The sequence below is a fragment of the Anomaloglossus baeobatrachus genome, unplaced genomic scaffold, assembly GCF_048569485.1.
Source record: "Anomaloglossus baeobatrachus isolate aAnoBae1 unplaced genomic scaffold, aAnoBae1.hap1 Scaffold_158, whole genome shotgun sequence".
Classification (NCBI taxonomy): Eukaryota; Metazoa; Chordata; class Amphibia; order Anura; family Aromobatidae; genus Anomaloglossus; species Anomaloglossus baeobatrachus.
The window spans coordinates 217,188-228,940 of NW_027441928.1; the positions used below are offsets into that span (position 1 = coordinate 217,188).

Consider the following 11,753-nt stretch of genomic DNA (forward strand, 5'->3'; position numbering starts at 1 on the left):
CCAGAAAGCCCCATTACAGCCAATAATCAACCGCTAGCCGCTGGAACTCGTTGCTCTAGATCATGTCAAACTCTCACCAAGCAGGAATAGATACATTAGCCCACCATCCCACCCAAAGAGCAACTTCTGCTGCGCAGCTGGCTTTCTAGGCAGCAGCGCTATTGTGATGTCAGCGGGGGACATTGTGACAAGCCAGTGTTCCGTCACTTCATGTTGTGCACTGTTCAAACGGAAAATACATCAACAGGCAGACTACAGAAAAGCTTACTGACAAAGGATAGAGAGGGGCTTTCTCAGAGGGCTTTTTACAGTTTGTCTATTCCCAATTAGCCGTTTAAGTATGCTTAATGAAAGTACTAATTCTTTCATAGGCCGCCCATTCTTAGTATTTGACGTTCCTTATATTGCGGTATCAGGCTTCGCAGCAGGTTGCAAAACATTCATCACCCATGACTGTCCCCAATTGGGCTCAGAAGCTAAATGTCTATCATGACCTCTCTTTTTGAAAGTCCAAGAGCAAGCAAACTCTTCCTCCAGGAGAGGGAGCCAACAGATCACTAAAGACATCATCATTGCTCAAAGAAAACACCGAAAAACAATGGAAGCTTTAATTGGAGTGGAATCTGATAGACAGCACCTGATGCCAAGTCTGCATCTTCTAACACCTGCAGTCACTGCAGCAGCTGAATCCAATGTGTCCAAAAGGGATCTATTCTATTCAATTGCAAATGATCTAGATAAGACTGAGAATAAGATACTGCACGGGACATAGCAGAGTTGGTCAAGTTGAGTGGAGATGAGTTTGCTATTTGGCACAGCTTTTGCATCAATAAAGCAAGTAAAAGGTGTGAAAGATAAAAAAAAAGGGTGAAAGTGTGAAAAGTGAATTGGCCAAATTGAGGTGCATATAAAGTTTTTGCTTTCTTTCAATTCACTAATGAGGCTCATTTGAATCAGGTGAATTGAGTTCTGCTTTTGGAAACTCGGTTAAGAAGGGGTGCACCGGTCCTGGAGGTACTGCAATACCAGGTCAATGCGTGGAGTGGACAGAGCAAGATTTTTTCCATCTCCTTGTTCTAAAAATCCATTTAATATATGGTCCCTAGAGAGGGGACGTATCAGATATTAAACTGATAAGAACAGATTTAATTTTTTTTTTTTCTGTTTATCAGTAGGACTTCAAAATAACAAAGGTGATCGCCTCCCGTTGCCTGGGAACCGTCCAGGCACAAGAGGGCTATGTGTCACCAGAAGGCGCACACACTCCCTCAAGGCCGGCAGACGTGCAATCCCAGGCACCTTCCAGTACCGACCAAGGTAGCGTCCTCCGAAACTACACTTGATCTTAGCCAAAAGGCCGAGAAGCTATAACCCGAATTGGTTACGGCCTTGAGTGGCACCCTGGCCTATACCGGACACATCTTAGGGAGAGGGAGACAAACCCACGCCTACAGAAGACATTTTGTCACCCAAGCCAAACCCTTGAAAAGGCTGTTTTGCAGAGCAAAAACAAGGAGAATGGTACTTTTTGCAGCCGCCGCCCACTGCAATGAATCTGAATAACTCCTCCTTTTGGGCACAAGCACCTCCCCTCCCCCTTGCAGTCTTTCCAATTCATGATACAAAAAGACGGACGGACAGGACAGGACAGGACCATCTGCCTGACTTTCCGTCACTGCCACCCTTTGCCATCCTTGCCCGTAGAAAGCCCTTTCATCATCCCCAAACCCTAATCTTTTCCCTTCCCTTCCCAGCTGCGTCTCACTCCCTTTCATTAGGAAGTGAGCGCAGCCTTTTCTCCGTTCTGCACATGTGCGACGTTAAACACAAATGCGCAGGCGTGCGTTCCATTAGCCTCACTGCATTCCACTCCCATACAGGAAGTGGGCACAGCTATTACTACGGTCGCACATAAAAGAACCCACGGCCACCACTGCACATAGCTGACTCCACCACAGGACACCCACTTCTACACCAACGCAGGTAAGACAGGATCGGCACCTCTATGCTCCCGTTACAATCAGGCTCAGTCACCATGTGATAACGCTCTCAACTCTTTAGTTGCAGGCTCCCCTTGCTTCACCTCCACTGGCTGTGCTGCCATTTCCTCTCCCACCTGGAAGTTATACTTTATTCCACTATTTTCCTGTTTCTCTCTTCCCCCTTTTCCCATAACCTACTTTTATCTGCATTTGTGGGGTATCTATATGCTATTTACATCATAGTTTTATTCATTAATATGGAAGGGAAGAGTGCCCATGAGAGTGTTGAACTGCGGAGAGCAAAAGATTAAGCTGCTCCGATTTGCCACCATTGATAAGCTGTTCTCAGTAGATACACATGCTATCCAAACAGCAGCATCCACCATTGCTTCAGCCCACCCATTCAGTGACAGCTCACCAAGTCAGCCAGAGGAGTGGTGTAAGGAATTACACGTAGGCACTGACTCCACACCTTCACATCACAAGAAGGGGGTCTACAGGCTAGTGCAAGAATACGAGCAAGTCTTCAGCAAACATCCGCTAGACTTTTGAAAAATAAAAGGGGTCAAACACTACATCCCCACAAGTGCACACCCACCCATCAAAGAGAGATATAAGCCAAATCTACCTGCACATTACCAGTGTACCAAGGACATGTTGAGCAACATGAAGGAGGCTGGGGTTATCCGTGACAGTTGTAGCCTCTGGGCAGCTCCGTTGGTCCTGTTAAAGAAGAAGGACAGCACCACTCCCCTGTATTGAGGAATAGCTAGCTGCATTGACAACTGCAAATTATTTTTCTACCCTTGATCTCACTAGTCACTATTGGCAAGTGTCCGTTGCTGAGGCAGACCGGAAGAAGACCGCCTTTGCCACCCCGATGGGTCTCTGCGAGTTCAAAAGCATGCCCTTCGAGCTGTGCAATTTGCCAGGAACCTTCCAGAGGCTGATGGAATGCTGCTTGGGACACCGAAACTTTGAAACGGTACTGCTATACCTTTATGATGTTATTGTTTATTCTAACGCAAACAAGATTTTAGGGTGTATAAAAAGGGAGATTAGATCCGATGATCCCAACGTATTGTTACCCCTCTATAAATCACTTGTAAGGCCACATCTGGAATATGGGGTAAAGTCCTGAGCAGGTTGATAACCATTGGTTTGAGCATGGTAGGGTGTAGTACGCATCTTCCTGCATCGGTAAAAGCTGCAGAAGTCCTTGAAGATTTCCGCTTCAAAGGCAGTGCCTTGATCTGTGAGGACTCTCTCTGAGTAGCCATGAGGTCTGCATAAGTGTGCTTGGAAGACCTTCGCTGCAGTATGGGCCATTAGATCTTTGACTTGTACCACAACCATAAATCTCGAGTAGTTGTCTACCATCGTAAGTGCATACGTGAGCTCACCTCGATATTCTGCAACAAAACTCCCTTTTTCGATTTCAGTTTCAGCAAACACTCCTCTTCCTGTAGAAAATATTTATCATTACCTAAGACAGTCATTCTAATGCATGACAATATTAAGGCAATTTAGTTAAAACTTGTTTTAACTCACCTTTAAGGGGATTGATGTATTTCATGGTCAATCCAGGTTTGTCAGTGATGGCACTGACATAATGTATGGCGTCTTTTTCGGGCGTTATCCTTTGCCTTTTCATTGTGAAAATCCAGTTGCCTATATCAAAGCAAATTCTACTACTTGTAAAGTATGCAGAAAATGAAATGTAGAACATATAACATCAACTGCTTAGGAACGCATCATAGGTTAGTACTTAAAAGGATATTGTCATGTTCTAGTCATAATGCAAGCTGGACATTTTTCATGTTACCCTGTAATCGCCGGCCTGTTCTAATGCTCACAAGCCAAGATATAGGCTCAGCTGCTAAGGCTTCCCTCTGCCTTCTGAATGAAAATTGAATATGTCTGGCTCACTGTGTATATAGCAGGTGCTCAGAAAAAATAAGAGTTAATTCAATAGAAATAGCTCTGGCACACTATAGTGATCAATAACGTAAGAAAAGAACTCTTAGAATGCTGAAAATTCTTTATTTGTGCAAAAGGATAATTCATCCAACGTTTCGAACTTGTTTTTAGGTCTTTATCAAGGATAAAGTTATCTAAGATCATAAAGGGTTACAAAACCATATAAACACGTAATTAGTACATAGTACAACATAACAGTACAATATATTGCTACTTGAGAGTACAATGGGTCAAATGACCATGATGCACATACAAAAAAATTTTCCAAAGCCATAGTGAAAACATTTGTACTGAGGAAAGAAAATTTCCACATGACCTATCTGGAGAAACATTCTGGATCAAACAACCAAAAATAGTCAAGCAGGTAAATACACACCTATATGGATAACAGGATGATATGTGTTCAATTGTATAGCGTCATTGCCATTAAGGTACAAATGGAAAACTTGCAATCCTATATAGTGAAGGAAATGAACACATATCATATCAAAGAACACAGGAACATGGGTGTGAGAAAAACCTCAATGTTTATACTTTGTTCTTTATAATGGTGTGAACATGTATATGTCTCAGTACCTTATGAACTTGAGAATTCTAGTGAGTAGATGATGAAAGCCTATTCCAGAACTGGAATCGGTAAATAATTGTAGGTGGAATCTAAATGAAAAGATGGTACAAGTGTTATCATGACACGTGGGCTATAACACAATGGACCGTGTGACAAAGAAGAAAGGAGAGAAAGAAGAGGAAGAAAATGGAACTACCTGTAACATTACGTGATAGTCACTGGTAAGTATCACTTGACAATTCAGGTGAAAAAGGATTCCTTTATTAAAGGGTTCTCAGTCGCCTCAGGATCATGAAATACTAGGGTAAATGATATGAGAATGGGTAAGAAGCACCACTAAAGGAAATATGAGATGCAGGACATATATCTATAAACCCCTGAACTACATGATAGAAATAAAAAGAAGAAAAAAGAAAAAAAAGAAGAAAGAAGAAGAACACATAGAATGCGGAAAGAGAATGGGTACAACTACCTGAGTTACTGCAGGGAGGCCCCTGGTAGGTATTGTGAGGGTTAGTGGAATTCCTTCACTGAAGGGTTCTCAGTTGCCTCAGGTTCGTGAAAAATGCTATAGACAAATAATGCCCGGAGAAAAGGGGTTCATATACAGCGAATAATGGTAATACAAGGTACATGTGTCCCATGTAATAGTATAAATATATATATATTGTACTAAGCTCTACACCAGAAATAGAAAGTAGTCCCTCTGCCTTCTGTCTAGGTGCCCTGAGTTATGTCCTGTAAACTGTCACAGTGACCTAGACACACATGTGTAGTAGGGGAATATCCCTGCTGAGATGCCAGTGCTAGAGCACTCGTTTGCTGTGGAGTTGAACGCTATGTGAGCAGTTCTTACCTTCAATGAGCAGAAGTCTCTTTTTTCAGATTTCAATATCTCTGTGGGTATCTGGCAGAAATATGGAATACTCTTTACTGCTAAGACCCTGTACACCACTCCCACTAAAGGGGGCTTTACACGCTGCGACATCGCTAATGCGGAGTCGTTGGGGTCACGGAATTTGTGACGCACATCCGGCCGCATTAGCGATGTTGCTGCGTGTGATACCGATGAGCGATTTTGCATCGTTGCAAAAACGTGCAAAATCGCTCATCGGTGACATGGGTCTCCATTCTCGATTATCGTTACTGCAGCAGTAACGATGTAGTTCGTCACTCCTGCGGTAGCACACATCGCTCCGTGTGACACCGCAGAAACTAGGAACCTCTCCTTACCTGCCTCCCAGCCGCTATGAGGAAGGAAGGAGGTGGGCGGGATGTTCCGGCCACTCATCTCCGCCCCTCCGCTGCTATTGGGCGGTCGCTCAGTGACGTCGCTGTGACGCCGCACGGACCGCCCCCTTAGAAAGGAGGCGGTTCGCCGGACACAGCGACGTCGCCGGGCAGGTAAGTATGTGTGACGGGTCTGGTCGGTGTTTGTGCGGCATGGGCAGCGATTTGCCCGTGTCGCGCAACAGATGGGGGCGGGTACCCACACTAGCGATATCGGGACCGATATCGCAGTGTGTAAAGTAGCCTTTAGTCACATGACCAAGACTGTATCTGTGTCCCTACAACACACTTGAGACAAATGTGTGTGTGAGCCTGCATTGTGGGGTATATATAATATATTATAGAGCTGGGAAGGATCATTCTAAGCAGTGAGCTGTTCCAGTATTTGTAGGAAAATACCCAGTAGAAGCATCAAACACAGCACCAATACCTCCCATCAGTATTCCACCACAGTGCCATGTAACCCATGCCCTACACTCCCATCTACACCAATACTATACAGGCACAAACTAGTATATCTGACTAAAAGCCCCCAAAATATGAAGAACGGCCTATAGTTGAGTGTGGATATAAAATCTATGTGAGCAGAGCTAGAATAGAAATCACTGATCGCATTGAAGTCATTCTGACCATAAATCACCATGATATCAAGGTGAGGAGTTGTGTGTTACTGCTGGGAGGAAAGGGTTAACAGTGGAATATTAAGGTGCATTTCTGTGTGCAGTGTTACTAGTCAATGTAACAATTCAGTATGAGCTGCTCTTGGTGCCGGGGGAGGGAGATGCTCTCCTGAGCAAGATAGATGGGGAATGAACATGATATCTATATAGTGTAAGGCAGGGGGTCTCAAACCAGGTGATCATGTCTGATCAACTGGTTACATTATGTCTGATTACCTTGTCTAACAGTTTTTTCTCCCCTTTCTTTACCTTCCAGGTTCCCATAGTCACGTGAAATATCCCTGTTGCACTTGATTACGGCTCACTATTCACTATAGGATGTCTTATATCTAACATCACACTCTCACCCATCAGCACTCTATAGGTTTGTATAAGGTATGCGCTTACACATCCGGTCCTCCATAGGTATTTCCACTTATGTAACACTATCCCTATGATCACTCATAACTCATACCCTTGTAGTCAATTACAGCCTCCTCTCTCCCCCCTCCCCTTCTCCCTTTCCATCTATAATTTTGCCAGTACAATATTAGTTTACATTAGGCACACACTCACATATTCCTTTCCTTAGTGATTTATTGTAATTCACATTCACATACAATTCTCTATGCCTGCCCCATTACTACATTCATACCTACTTGACCCTATCCTGATACCCCTTGTCTCACCTTGTTGGTCCCTACACCTGTTATCATGTCCTTTCCTGTGTCTGTCTTGTCACACAACACATTTTAGCATATAACTTGTGCTCCTTATTACCTGTCCTGCCTATTAGAATTATGTCCATTATGTCCATGCATGGCCCAATGAATCAAGTCTGTACTTCATATTCATGGTTTAAGCCTTTGGGTTCCAATGTGCCCAGAGTATATATCCAGAAAGATTCCCTTTCTTTGAGCTTCCTAATTCTATTGCCTCCTCTGCGTATGGCTTGGACATGTCCGATGACTTGGAATCTTAATTGGATCACTGTGTGATTATGCGTCACAAAATGGTGTGGGACTGGTAATAGAATCTGCTTACAATGTATTGTTGACTTGTGTTTAGCTCAAAGAAAGAGAATCTTTCTGGATATGTACTCTGGGCACATTAGAACCCAAGGGCTTAAACCGTGAATATGAAGTAAAGACTTGATTCATTGGGCCGTGCACCATGTCACCAAGTGTCCAATTGCATTGTCCAATGGCTCACAATGGTTATGCGTTTTCATTGGATGGATAATCGAAGCCATGTTTTTTTCCTTTCTGTTGGGTTTGTTGTGTGAGTAGCCTATAGGATTAAGTTGGTTACCGCAGGCAGTGGATTTAACTTCCTGTCTTTGGTCCAGTGGTAGATGGATTGTCTGGTCTATGAGCTGTTATTGGTTTGAATGCAGGTGAATGCCCATGGGCTGCTTATGACTGTGTAAAATAGTATTGATTCATGATGGATTTCAGACTACATGTAGATATCTTCAGTCTTTCTATCCACATCATTTAAATGAACATTATCCATGCAGCTTGAAATTCATCCAATAAGAGAAGCAACCTTGTACAACCAATCTGATAAGGGCACAGTATATCCTAAGGGAAGGTTATGGCTATAAAAGGGGACTTCTTGGAGTCACCAGGTTGTTGATGGATGTTGCATGATCTAGTCTAAGCTCTTAGGAGCTGGCTAGGGGATCAGAACCAGGATGCCTTGTGGACTCGGTCTAGGGACTTTGGCTTCAACTAGAGGATCACTTGGCTACATGGCTTCAATCTAGGGGCTCCAATTCCGATTGGAGATCATAACCGCAATCTAGGGATTTCGACTCCGGCTGCCAGGATTATACCATATCATCATACCAGAGACTACTTAAGGAAGAAACCCAGGTTGGACAATTTTGTCACCTGGCTACAGACTTTGCAGACCTCAGCAAGCTTCCTAAATCTGGCGCTATTCTATTGTCGGTGGGTGCCCGACAAATTACACAGCTATGTAAAATTTTGGTTTATGAAACTTCAAATCCAGTGACTGATTATTATGTTTTCTAATGTCCTGATTTAAAAAAAAAAATAAATATTTTTTTTTAACCATCAAATATTGATTTTGTACAATCCATGTGTGAAGTTACATACAAGTGACATGAACAAGAAAAATACTTATTGTAACCAAAAATATTCACAATTTTATATATAAAATACATTTATTTATTGTACAGTCATTCTGCAACTTTATTAGAAATTTATTCTTGCACTTTTTCCTTTTCTCTAGATCCCCCTTTTCTCTTATAGAAGGCCTGTGGATCTTCTCTGTGAAGCATCCGGCAATCATGTTCACGTTTCATTTACTTTGGTATCGTCGTTCCATCTCCTTGATATTCCGATGAAAACCTTCTTGTTCTTCCCACCAGCACCAAGGTTTTCAGACAAGTAGTCCAAATAGGAATGTAAAAAATGTAACTTCAAATTCATTAGACAACCCAAGGCTTTGAAACGTTTCAGCATGTTCTCCACGATGGACTTAAATTTTGATTCTTTGTTGTTACCTAGAAACGTATTTATTGCTTCTTTCAAAGAGTCCCAAGCCCTTTTTTCAACAGTTTTCATTATTGTTTAAAACACGTCATCCTTCATTCATGGGTTTCTGAATATCCGAACCCACAAAAATGCTTTTGTGCTGCCACTGTGCCAGCAGCCGCCGTTGGTCGGATCCAGACCTTCTAAGAGAGTGGCTCGACCCGGGGGTCTCGCGGACATGTCGAATAAAAGGAGGAATGTAGATGTATGGGCTAGGCCGTATTAAGTTTGTGACGCCACCAACGGTGTGTGGTGAGGTGGGACACCACCGCTGCCGTTATGGGATACCCGGGAGAGATGTAGTGGCAGCTGGATGTTAACCCCTCCGTGTGTAGGGATGATTGCCCCGGGGCCCAGTGTCTTTGTGCAGGGTATGGTGATGGCAAGGGCCGGCGCGCCTGAGCAAGCAGGGGGATGTTTGGTTACTCACAGTAAATGAATCACACGAGTCTTTCGGTAAACCAAAGGTGCTGGTGGCCTGCCGCCCCGGCCGGTTGCATTCAGGTCCCCCACCCAGGCTGGTGGTCGCTGTCCTTTACTCTGCACTTGTTTTTGTGTATGGTGGACTGCCTGGTCTGGAACTCAGGAGTCCGCTCCCGGCTGGATATGGCCTAAGGAGCCGTGCCCGCAGGCGCTGGCCCGTGGGATCTAAGGGCCCTGGCGGTGGCCTTATCCCTATCAGTGGGCTGTTGTCTTCTTTGAGGGACTTTAGGTGGGATAGGACCTATAATCCTGCCCTCAATCATTTAATTAGCTAGGCCGCTGGTTTCGGTCCTGGCTTCAGGGTCCTAGGTGACTAGGGTTTCAGGTCGGCTGTGTGTTTCCTAAGTGAGGAAAGGTGTTGTGCGGGGGCCTATCTGTAACTACCTGGTTTTGTCAGGGCATCACACCTTCCTTCAGACTTGATTCTGACAGTCCCTGAAACTTGGTACACAGGTACTTAAACATCTCTCCTTCTTTCAGTAGCGCTTTCACAAACAGCTTCATCAGTCCAAGCTTACAGTGGAGTGGTGGCAAGAGAACTTTAGGTGGGATCAACTAAGCTTTATGCAACAATGTTCTTGAGTCCCGGTTACAAAGATGTTCTTGTTGGCCAATTTTTTTTGCTCCAGTGAAGAGTCCTAACCTGGCTTTCCAATTCACACAAAAAGCATGTGTTCTGCCTTCTTTTACGTAATGCTGTGAATCTCTAGCATACAGCTAAACCCTAGTTCACATTTCAAATAAACAGACTGTGGAGTTCAATAGCCTTGATTTATTAGCTGGTAACGTGAACTTGATTGCAGTATACATGGAATATACAGTGAATATAGGAATATCCAAGATGCAGTTGAAGACAGAATACGGTATATCCAAGATACTGTTTTATACGGGTAAAAACTATAACAAGAAAATGATTACAGTCAGTACAGTGTTAATACAGAGTTAACATAGCATAACAGTACATGAGATGCAGTTCTTACGAGAATGTAGGTGAAAGGTCACTGCATCTGCAATACATAGAAATCCTATCTAGACAAACAAGACAGGGATGACACTAAAGGTGTAGAAGTACAATGTACAATGCATTTACTACACTCTTCCATCTAGGATTCTATCACTAACACATGTAATTTGCTTTGCTCACCGGATTACACTAGGCAGGGGTGAATGTACAGAGAGGTAAGTCGGCATGTCCTTTCCTGACAAATCCAAAGAGAAAATGGCTGCAGGCTTCTTCTCAGCTCAGGGAGGCATTCCTTACCCAGAATACATTTAGCTTAAAGGGAAACTCAGCAATTCAAAAGAATAACAATGACCTCTAGGGGTTGTAACAGAAATTTCAATGAATGACTATTAGCAGGCTGCCATGAGGCAGAACAGCATGGGTATTTAATATATCCTCCTTGCTGCCCAAGAAGCAATGAGAACATTTTTAGACCACCACATATTGACCATCCATGCTCCTTGTAGTTAAGTTTCTTGAGAATAAAGTCTAAATTCTCACAGCTTTCTTCCAAGTGCATAGCATGTGTGACGCCCTGGACTAGCCAGGTAGTCACAAACACAAAATCACACACACCCCCTCCCCTGGATAGTCTACATCAGTCACACAAAATCCTTGTTGCCTCCTCCAGGGTCTGATGTCCACACCAGGTGGGGCGGAGCCAGGCGGTTGGCCCCACCCACCGAGGAGTTCACAGGCCTGGAGGCGGGAAAAAGCAGTTAGTTTAGTTTTGTAGTGGAAAGTGAGAGGACAGAAACTGTTAGTGTCTGGGTAGGAGCCCAGGCACTGTCAGCAAGGTCGGCAGACGGTGGTGGCCGTCTGCAGGAGGTGGTACAAGTCAGCTGAACCGTAGGACCGGGGACGGGCGGTGACCCGAGGGGAACTGAACCGGTGAGCGGATCTGTACCAAGCACAAAGTTGAAGCCAAAGTCCCTAGACCGAGTCCACAAGGCATCCTGGTTCTGATCCCCTAGCCAGCTCCTAAGAGCTTAGACTAGATCATGCAACATCCATCAACAACCTGGTGACTCCAAGAAGTCCCCTTTTATAGCCATAACCTTCCCTTAGGATATACTGTGCCCTTATCAGATTGGTTGTACAAGGTTGCTTCTCTTATTGGATGAATTTCAAGCTGCATGGATAATGTTCATTTAAATGATGTGGATAGAAAGACTGAAGATATCTACATGTAGTCTGAAATCCATCATGAATCAATACTATTTT

The 11,753-nt window shown here is 43.9% G+C and overlaps 1 pseudogene; it reads right to left on the reverse strand.

Moving 5' to 3' along the window:
• Positions 1–992: 992 nt before the first annotated feature.
• Positions 993–1,198, reverse strand: LOC142260665 (U2 spliceosomal RNA; annotated as a pseudogene).
• Positions 1,199–11,753: the final 10,555 nt, after the last annotated feature.